The 9909-nt window shown below is 45.4% G+C and overlaps 1 pseudogene; it reads left to right on the top strand.

The window, feature by feature from the left end:
- On the top strand, positions 1-5532 carry LOC122377025 (annotated as a pseudogene).
- The last annotated feature ends 4377 nt before the right edge of the window (positions 5533-9909 follow it).

The raw sequence follows: 9909 nt of genomic DNA on the forward strand, positions 1-9909 counted from the left end.
CTTTATTATCTATAGAATTTGGTACCATATTTGGTAGCATTATATGAATGCAAACACTGCGCAGCTTTTACGATTTCGAATATTCACGTCGTGCGTGTGCGAATTTATATGTAAGTTTTATTAATTACCTATGATTTGTCGCTGAAGTTGTAAGAAGTTGTAGAAAACTTAATTTCGGATAGTCTTATTTGAAACCGCTCCATTTAATTCCCAGGAGACTGTTGTAAACCCAAAAATTTAAACCATGTAGTGTAACTCAAACTGGTCCCAGTTCAAGTCTAGTCATTTCAATTCCAATTCAAATTTTTTTCGTGTTGGCGAATTGATGGTGAAACATTTTGATTTTATTTTTGAACCATCATAAATTTATCCTTTGCAATTAAATGATACTTTTCCTTTTGTCTGAATCCTTGACCTTGAAGACCTTTGAAAGCAAACTTTGACTTGAACTCAATGCTGCTGAACTTGTCACAGAACGCTTAGGTTGAGGTTGGTGTTTCTTTTGAATTACCTACTTACCTGAAACATCTTTTTATGATTGTTTCAGACTGCTCCAGCATAAACTCAAGATGGATTGGACGATTCAACTTCTGATAAACTTGATGCTTTCGTTTTGTGGATTCATTGCGACCATTCGAGCTGTGCCGAAGATGGGTCATCTTTTTATCAAAGCAAATCTCTGTGGGATAGACATGAGCAAGAAGGAGTCTAAGAAAATGTAAGTGTTGTATTGTGGACTGGTGTGTTAAGCATTTCTAAATCTGCATTTTGATTCAGTTTGCTTGAAACTGAAATGTATTTTAGGCAGTTAATTATTTGAGGATGTTATTTAGTAGGTACCTAACCAATTCTTGTGTGAATAAGGTTCGCTTACATTATTATTGAATGTGCATTGTGCTATGCTGATGAAAAATTGCTGTGTCTACATTTTTTATGCTTTTTGCTACAGGAATTATTGAACTTATTTTAAGAAGTCCCACCCAACCATCCTTCTCCCCATCATCAATAGATAAATGATGCATTGTTTTGATGCACTTAAACAATAATCATTCATTCAGTAGCATACACCTCAGGGAGTTAACAAGACATGATATTAGCTGCTCAGACTGTTCCTACAAATTCTGATGATCATTGGTCATTGCTGCTTGTTATATGCTATTTGTTGATAAAAATGTGTCTCAGTGTTCCATTTTTCAGACTTTTTGGTGGCAAATCACACCTAATGGGGAAAATACTTTCATTTCTAAAATATGAATGACCGACTTCACTTTATCTCTGAAAAGCGTTTCATGTATTCCCAACAGTCAGTTCACATGTCACTTGACAGTTGATGCACCCACATCCTTTTGCTCCACACCCTGTCAAGATCCTGACATGAAATCCTGGTTTATCAGTTGGCATAAAAATTGGCATTGCACCATTTTGCAAAAATACTTCAGCTATTTACTTTCTTTTTCTCATCCTAGGATTTTTTCTTCATCGGCACACCCAACCATTATCCAATTTTAGAACACTGATGTGTCTCTTTGCAGTCCTGAAGCAATGGGAATTGTTTGTGGCTGCATCTACCTGTTGTCTTCATATTCATCCCAGTCCCATTTGGAACATATATTGTCTTCAATCAAGAGGGGTTTCCCCATGAAAAGGTATGACATTATGTGTCATTTAGATAGTTATCTATCTTATTTAACCAATAGATATCGTGGTGTTCACTGTTCAGTTATCAGTTTTACCTACTATTGAATTTCATTGATTGGTCTTTCTCTAATATACATTTTCTGTTCAGTAATTGCTAGTAGTGAGTTCATATTATGGCACAACTCAAATGTTCATATAATTTTTGCACATGCATTAATCACTTCCATGTCAGCTAACCTGCTAACCTGCTCTGTCCTGCAGGAGAATAATACTTCTGCTAGCGGTGGTGGTTGTAGCCCCTATGTTCTTGCTGCTAGTTCTGGTGCAGTAAGTTCTGTGCATACCTTTTGCATGATAACTGGGTGTTGCCTGAGATTATGTGATGTTTATTTGTGTTGATGTTTATCTGCTTCAGCTGTTTCAGAACTTGAGCCAGCATGATTCAGGGAGTGAAATAACATAACAGCTGAATGGGATGTAGCTGAGCAGTAGAATTTATAACTTCAGCTGTACTAATTGTGTAAGGGTGTAACCAGCTCATCTGCCTGATTTTCTGTTGCCGCTATGCATGAATCACAACTTTTAATGCACATGACATTCCATATTGCTACACTCAGAGTTGACAATGTTATTTCTGTATTTCTTGTTCTTTCTTCAATGCAGTATGTTTACCATTTACCTCTTCTTATCCATAGTGGGTTTAAGTTAACCATTTCGATCAGAGAATGTGTGAAAGTTTTGTGATTTTTAATAATTATTAGGATGTATTGTGTTCTGCATGTAATCATTGTGCATGGTCCATGCCTGTAAATTGTCCTTGTCTGTTAGAGGCCAGTGCAATGACCATTGACCTGTGGACACTCTGAATGCTAATTGAAATCTCAGCAATTTCATGTGTCCATCTCTTCAGTCAACTGTTTTTAGTGCCTACCTTCTTACATGTCATTATCTTAGCATATTTTCCTGAGTTATGTGATAATTTGTTATTATAAATTGCACCTCAGGTTTATCTCTTAGAAGCTTATTTGTGTTTCAAACATACTTTCTACAGCCAATATTAGTCATGCTCATTAATATTAGCTTTTGAGTGCCGTGAGATTATCCGTCCTCTTCACCTGCATTTTATAGACATACCCAGATATCAGAATGCTACAGAACACAGCACTAGAATTATACATTCTTATGCCCATCATTCTTGGCATTTGTAGACTCACCATGAAGTTGAGAATGACAACGTTTTAGGACATTTCTTCACTTTTATAATCCCATTTACCGTCATTTTTGTGTTGCTCGCCCCTCACGCGCACAGTTCGTGGAGCTGCTGGCGGCGCGCTCTCCATCTGCTGTATGCTGCTGCTCGGCTTCGCCGATGACGTGCTGGAGCTCAAGTGGCGCCACAAGCTGCTGCTGCCCACTGTGGCCTCACTGCCGCTGCTGATGGTGTACTTCGTCACCTACAACGGCACCACCATCATCGTGCCCAAGCCGCTGCGCTTCCTGGTCGGATACAGCCTGAATCTGGGTGAGACGGGATGGGGTTACGGTGTGAATGACACTGGAGGGGTGTCAGTGTCATGTTAAATGGAAGAAGGCGAGGCGGGAATGGGATGTTGAGACTTAGCTACTGGTCGTCTCATGCACTGGTCGTCGACCACTACATTCGCTATTGCTTCTGCTGCTGCTGCCTAGTTTCCCGAAAGCTGAAACCGATCACCGACTACTGCTGCAGGACTATGGAGGAGTTCCGGGGCTTTACAGTTCAGGGGCGATGTCTGGTGGCAATGGACTGTAAGCCAGACTAGAGGGCGCTGTTCCCGACTACTACTAACATGCAGTCCTCCGCCGTTTCTCACAGTACATACAGTGTTCCAACACCAATTGTTGATTATTTCGTACAAATATAGACAATCGGTCTTTACTGCCACATAATTGCAAGTTGTCATTCTCAGTTTTTGTCGCAACACTACCCAAACTATCGGTAACTGTTTGTCCCCGGACCACACGTCCACCATTTCGCCGTTTGCCGTGAGTGACGTCCTGTCTCTGGTCCCGCCGTCAGGTCCGCTGTACTACGTGTACATGGGCATGCTGGCCGTGTTCTGTACGAACGCCATCAACATCCTGGCCGGGGTGAACGGTCTGGAGGTGGGCCAGTCGGTGGTGATAGCCGCCTCGCTGCTGGCACACAACGTGGCCGAGCTGGGCGGACCGCTGCGCGACACGCACCTGTTCTCACTGTACCTGCTGCTGCCGTTTATTGGTGTCAGCCTGGCGCTGCTCTATCACAACTGGTGAGGGAGATAGGACTACTCTACCACATATATACTGGTGGTGAAGGTGCATTCAATGTTATCATCGTTGAAAAGTTTCAATTTGCTTTACTGCTTTACTATGCCATACATTTGTGTCATCGGATATTGCTGCCGCTCAGTCAGATGGTGTGAATGCCCAGAGAAGACGTCGGTTTCGTTTCTCCCCGGCAGGTACCCGTCGGCTGCGTTCGTCGGCGACACCTACTGCTACTTCGCCGGCATGACGTTCGCCGTCATAGGCATCCTGGGCCACTTCAGCAAGACGATGCTGTTGTTCTTCCTGCCGCAGATCGCCAACTTTGTGTACTCTGTGCCGCAGCTGTTCCACTTCGTGCCGTGTCCGCGTCACCGGCTGCCCAGGTTAGTGAAGGCGGGTGCTCGTTCATTCCACTTCGTGCACGGTTGCAGTGTTGCAAAGAACTTCTCCCCGAAGTGTGTCACAGTCTGCTATGTGATAATATAGGCAGCCCTGGAGAAGCTGTCTCATATTAATTAGTTTGTCTTATATCCAGCTCACAAAACGTCATCAAGGTGTGAAAATTTCATTGCGATCACTCTCTAGTTACATCGGGTTTACAGCGTCATTTTTCCCACTCCCCTGACAAGTGACACCTCTCGCCCTCCCCTCCCCCAGGTACGACCGCAAGACGGACCGTCTGCACATGTCCACCTCCACGTTCCGGATGTCCTCGCTGCGCTGGCCGGGCCGGCTGGCCCTGCGGCTGGGCCACGCCGTGGGCGTGGTCCACCTGACGGAGAGCGGCGGCATGACCACCTGCAACAACCTGACCATCATCAACCTGCTGCTGAAGCTGGCCGGGCCGCTGCACGAGCGGCGCGTCACACAGGCGCTGCTGGCAATACAGGTGCGTGGGGGAGAGATTGCCGTCAGGTCGAGCCGCTGTGTGTCATTAGAATGGTGAAGGCTTTCAGTTGATGTGAATGGGATGAGACAGGTTGTTGGAGAACGTGAGGTTCTGACTGTAACATTGCCAACTTGACGCAATCAGGGTCGTTCATGGAATGTGTGCTGTTCATTTTTAATGATGTTATAAAGCAGCTTCCATGTTCAACAGGATGCTACCTACGGCATATCGGCAGTCCTCTATCATAACGCTGTTCTGTACACGGCTATCGAGCATGTATCATAAATCAATATCCTGCATAAGTCTGTTTGTTTTGCCCGCAGGTGATGTGCAGCTGTTTGGCGTTCGTGATACGCTACCCGCTGGCCAGTCTGTTCTATGACGTGTGACGTCAACACCCGTGACGTCAGCTCAGTAATGTGCTTCACGTCTTTTACGACTGACGTCCGTCCGAAGACGTAACACTGTTCTACCCGTGACGAGAGTATTTGCCAGGCTGTAGGCCACCAAGAGGCTATAACCGGGAGAAGTTAGGGTGCACTGCCCTGAATGGAACGCTAGAGGAACACTCAGGGCGTCAAAGCCGGGCATTTGTTGTGTTTGTGTATGTTATGGCCGCTGTGTCAGGGCATTATCCAAAGTCACGGTTGTTGTTGATGTCGCACTCTGTCCTGGGGAGCTCTGCCGGTGGTATCACGGCAGCTCTGCCGGTGGTATCACGCTCGCAGCAGCGCTGCTGCTCCTCGTGCGATGATCGTGATACTGCCTCTGCGCGGCTCGTCCAGTGATACCGCGACCGTCTTAGCTCGGGTTTCCAACTTCCAAGGTAGTTTATGGCTTCGAATGGGTTTGGAGCAGTTGTGTATGCACTAGGGAAAAGTGGGAGAGATACTTAAGTATTTAATGCGTGCTTTGTGTTTGTGTCTGTGTTAATGGCTGCTCACAGGGGCACTACAGTTTTGGGACCCCATAGTCCTTACAAACCGCTGCTTCTCAGCGATATGCTCGAACTTGGAATGCTATGGTGCTGTCTTGCACCATATTTTGGCGTATCTGCGTATCACCAAATCTGGCAGATAGTTGTGTTGCCTTCCTTCACAATTGCATATGTCGGTTGTGTCTCCGATTAGACTCGCACGGTTTTATGCATTTTACTTCGCAATAGCATCGGTTGCTGTGGTGCATTGTGATACGCGAATGGATAAAATATGAAGACACCGATGCATCGCAATTCGTGTGCGAACTATTCAGCGTGAGTTACGCTTACGGTGGGTTTGGACGGGCGATGCATTGTTCCGCACCACAGGTACCGCACGAGGCGTCGGTTGCCGAGACCGGCGGGCTACCCACCGGGCTTGCAGCGTTCAAATGCAGATTGTCGGTGATATGTTACGGCGTATTGAGCAGGCCATTGGCTCATATTCCAGCTCACAATATTATATACCGTACTAAGACGCAGTTACGGCCTTACGGGGTCAGGGTGCACGGTAGGGGAGGTTTGTTATTGTTGAACCACAATCGGTGTGAGTTGTAACTTGTAAATACATTGTGTCCTTTAAATTGTCCGAAAGTATTGACCTCAAACGACGAGTTTATCTGTTGGTCGACCAGTAAGCGTTGACCTCGGGACAGCGGTGGCCTAAAAATAGGGCTTGCTCGCAATTTGTGGCAATAACAGCTGAATTAAACGTTAATTTGACCACTGAGGACATTATAAGCCCATGCGTGAGTGATTACCCCCTCCCCCCATTTTAACTAGGATTATTACGCTACGCAACGATACTAATTTTTTTTTTTAAATCCGTCAGTGGAGGCAAGGTTACTGAGGGGGGGGGATGTGGTCAAAATGTTTTTATTTGGGAGTTATAGGGAAATATGGAAGCAAATTGGAAGCTCATTACCTCGACGGATGTACCGCAGCTGCTCCGAAAAATATTATTCAATTTGGACGATGCTGAAGATATTTGACAGAAACGCTTAGAAACGCTGCACTTGATTTGCTGCATACGTGGACAGTCACCTGCTGTCATAGTCGCTGAACACCTTAATATATGCCCCAGACTGATGTGCGTTGCTCAGGCTCTTTCTTTCTCACTTTGACTTGCTTTCTCATGATATCCGTTCAGCTCAAGCATTTCAAATTTAGGTGGTAGGTGGAGAATTTGCAAATTGAAATAGAATAACGATAAAGGTGAGCCTTTATGTTTTTTTCTGAAATGCATGTTCATTTCAACAGTTTCTTTTCGAGGGTTTTCATTTTTGCCGCTGTGTCATTTCCGTCTTTAACTTTGAGATGATCTTGAAGCGAATAATAATAACTTGAACTTCAAATTTAGGGCTCTTCAGTCTTCCCACCAGAAGCAAAGTCAACTACAACATGACCTAGCCTACAACATGTCTTTAAAGTTTTGATCAAAGCTGCTAAAATTTTCTTTCATTTAACTCGCAAGTTTTTTATTTAAAGGGACACTCCCACCTTAACATTAGTTTTGAGTTGAGATAGCCAAATTGATGGCCATGGCCTGCAAATACCGGTTTGGGCACTCACAACATCGAAAAATGCTTTAATTCGAAGATATGGAATTTCAAACTTGCAGTTTTCGGATTCTAAGGGGCTAATGCATTGGAATGCCCCCTTAGAATTTGTGACGTCAGCGGAGATCTAACGATTTTTAAATCTAAGACTAAAACCATCGTTAACACGTGGTGGTATACGCTGCTTTGCGCGCAACGTCTGCCGCACTTTAAGGCTGCCAAATTATTGCTTCCAAATAAAGTCGCTAGTAACAGGAAAGATCCCAAAAAGTAAAACAAAAGTAAAGCCTAATATCTTGAAAACCAGTGAATATTTTTCGGTGAAATTTGGTAGATATTCGTTTTCGCTCTTTCTGAACCAAGGGACATCACTTTCATGCCAATTCATTAACTTTTTTGAAGGTGGGAGGGTCCCTTTAAATTTGTAGGTAATACCATTCCATGATTTGTGTCTCTATATAGGTTCTTTGTCACAATTCCCACAGACCATAATGGTGAATGATGCTTCATGGTAGGTCCTGGTAATTGATGTGCTATTCAGTAGTGGCGGAACACCTTCAATTAAGGGGGACACTGCTGACTTGGTCCCATTCTTTCCATGCAACGCCTATAGGTAGGGCTGAATGCTGATGTTAAAATGCCTCAAAGGGTGGCACGGTGCCCTGGTGCCCTTCCCGTTCTGCCTCCTATGGTGCTAACTGCTAGTCCAACGTCACACCCAGGAAGGTCAGTCGTGTCATGTCCCTGCATTTTTTTTTCTAGAAATGTAGAGAAAGAACATACAAGTGGCCTAAGGTGAATTGTTCAACAAGGAGGAGGTATGCTACTTGTGCTACTATAGTAAAACAATCCACTGTCAGAATTCAGGAACTCAGGCTCATAATGCATGACTGACTAGGAGCTTGATGCTCAAATTTGAGCTCTCATTCTGCTCTGACATGGTGACATACATAACATCTATGACCCTTTTGATATCCATGAGACCATGACGTCATCTGATAGCATTAGAAAGTGGTATTTCTGCTGCATACAATGATGCCAGGTTTTTACTTGACATCGTAGCATCACATTCTGATCATGCATGGAGTCATGGTGCTGTGCAATAACATATGGGACATGCTCAGTTTGGAACCACCGGCTCTTGGCCTTTTAAATGGTATTCACTAGTGTTATTGGGGCAGATTGGCTATGCAGTCAGCCAGCCAGTCGTCGCCGTCACTGATCTCCTCCCGTCTCCAGCCCTCCCATCCTGTCGACAACCCGAAGATGTCGCTCGTGCCCCGGCGTCCGGCGTCGGTCGGCCGTACATTAGTGCACCGTCATCGTTATCATGCGGCTGGAGCGGCGGGGGGCCGAGTGTGCCGGTCCCCCCGCCACTCACCTACTCCGTGTGTTATCGTCGCGTCGCTGTCGGGCGGCGGTGGGTGGTGGCGCACGGAGGCGGTGTTAGTGTGTGCGTGATATTGGCTGGTTGTAGGACCATTGACGGCTGAGTTTCTCGAAAATGTCCGGGTAAGGAAGCGCTACTCTACGCGATGGAATTTTGCGTTCAGTTTAGAGCGATTCAGAATCGCTCGTCTATCGATAAGAGCGACGTCCTCAAACACGATAACAGGATGTGTTATCGGTTGTGAATTGCTGTCATAAACTACGTGAAGCTTCGTTCATTCGAATGCTGGATAATTCTTCATTGGTTCGGCAATGTTACTGGAATGCTCCTATGCGTATTTCGTCGTCGTCTAGCTGGTGCTGTCAGAGATAGTGACGAAATACTGGCGCGTACGGGTCGCGGTAGGTTTTGCACTTCTACATTTCCGATTATATCTCTGAAACTAATCGATCTACGATGAAGCCATTTTACACGATCATGGCCGGCTTGTTACCCAACAAGTCGATCGCATCTTCAACACTTAAAGATATAGCGACGACGAAGATATAGCCTGAAGTACACTAAATTTTCTAGGTGCAAAATCTACCGCTAAAACCCGCGAGACTTGTACCTTCATGAAAGTCATGTCACTCTCATATTAATACAGCACCCAGATAAATTATAACTGCACTTACAGAACAATGCTAACGGCTGTTACTATTAGTTCTATCGGTAAATTTTCGCTTACTTGCTATCCTTGTAACGCCATCCATAACGCCATATATTACGAACCTTATTTCTGGGAGCTGTGCTGTCCCCTTGGCAGGTCGGAGCAAGTGTCTGTTTCATGGTGGCCTTACCCAAGGCCTTACTTACGCATACCTGACAAGTGACATCCCCCTTTCTCGACAGTTCGGAGATGACGTCTGTTCCGTAGCTCTTACCTACAACTGACATATCCTACCCTCCTCGGCAGTCGGGATGATGACGTCTGTGCCGGCCGTCCAGCGGGTGATGGGCGCCTCTGTACGGATTGCCGACCGGGCTGCCGAGATCATCAGAGGCATCCTCCGAGCCGGAGATCTGGGCATCGTACAGAAAACGGTACGCGCGACGTGCATGTTCGATAGGCCCTACCACGGCGTCAGTCAATTTAGTCAATCGTATGTGAACCGCACATCCAGCGACC

This window comes from Amphibalanus amphitrite, unplaced genomic scaffold (genome assembly GCF_019059575.1).
Source record: "Amphibalanus amphitrite isolate SeventyFive unplaced genomic scaffold, NRLGWU_Aamphi_draft 002462F_arrow, whole genome shotgun sequence".
Classification (NCBI taxonomy): Eukaryota; Metazoa; Arthropoda; class Thecostraca; order Balanomorpha; family Balanidae; genus Amphibalanus; species Amphibalanus amphitrite.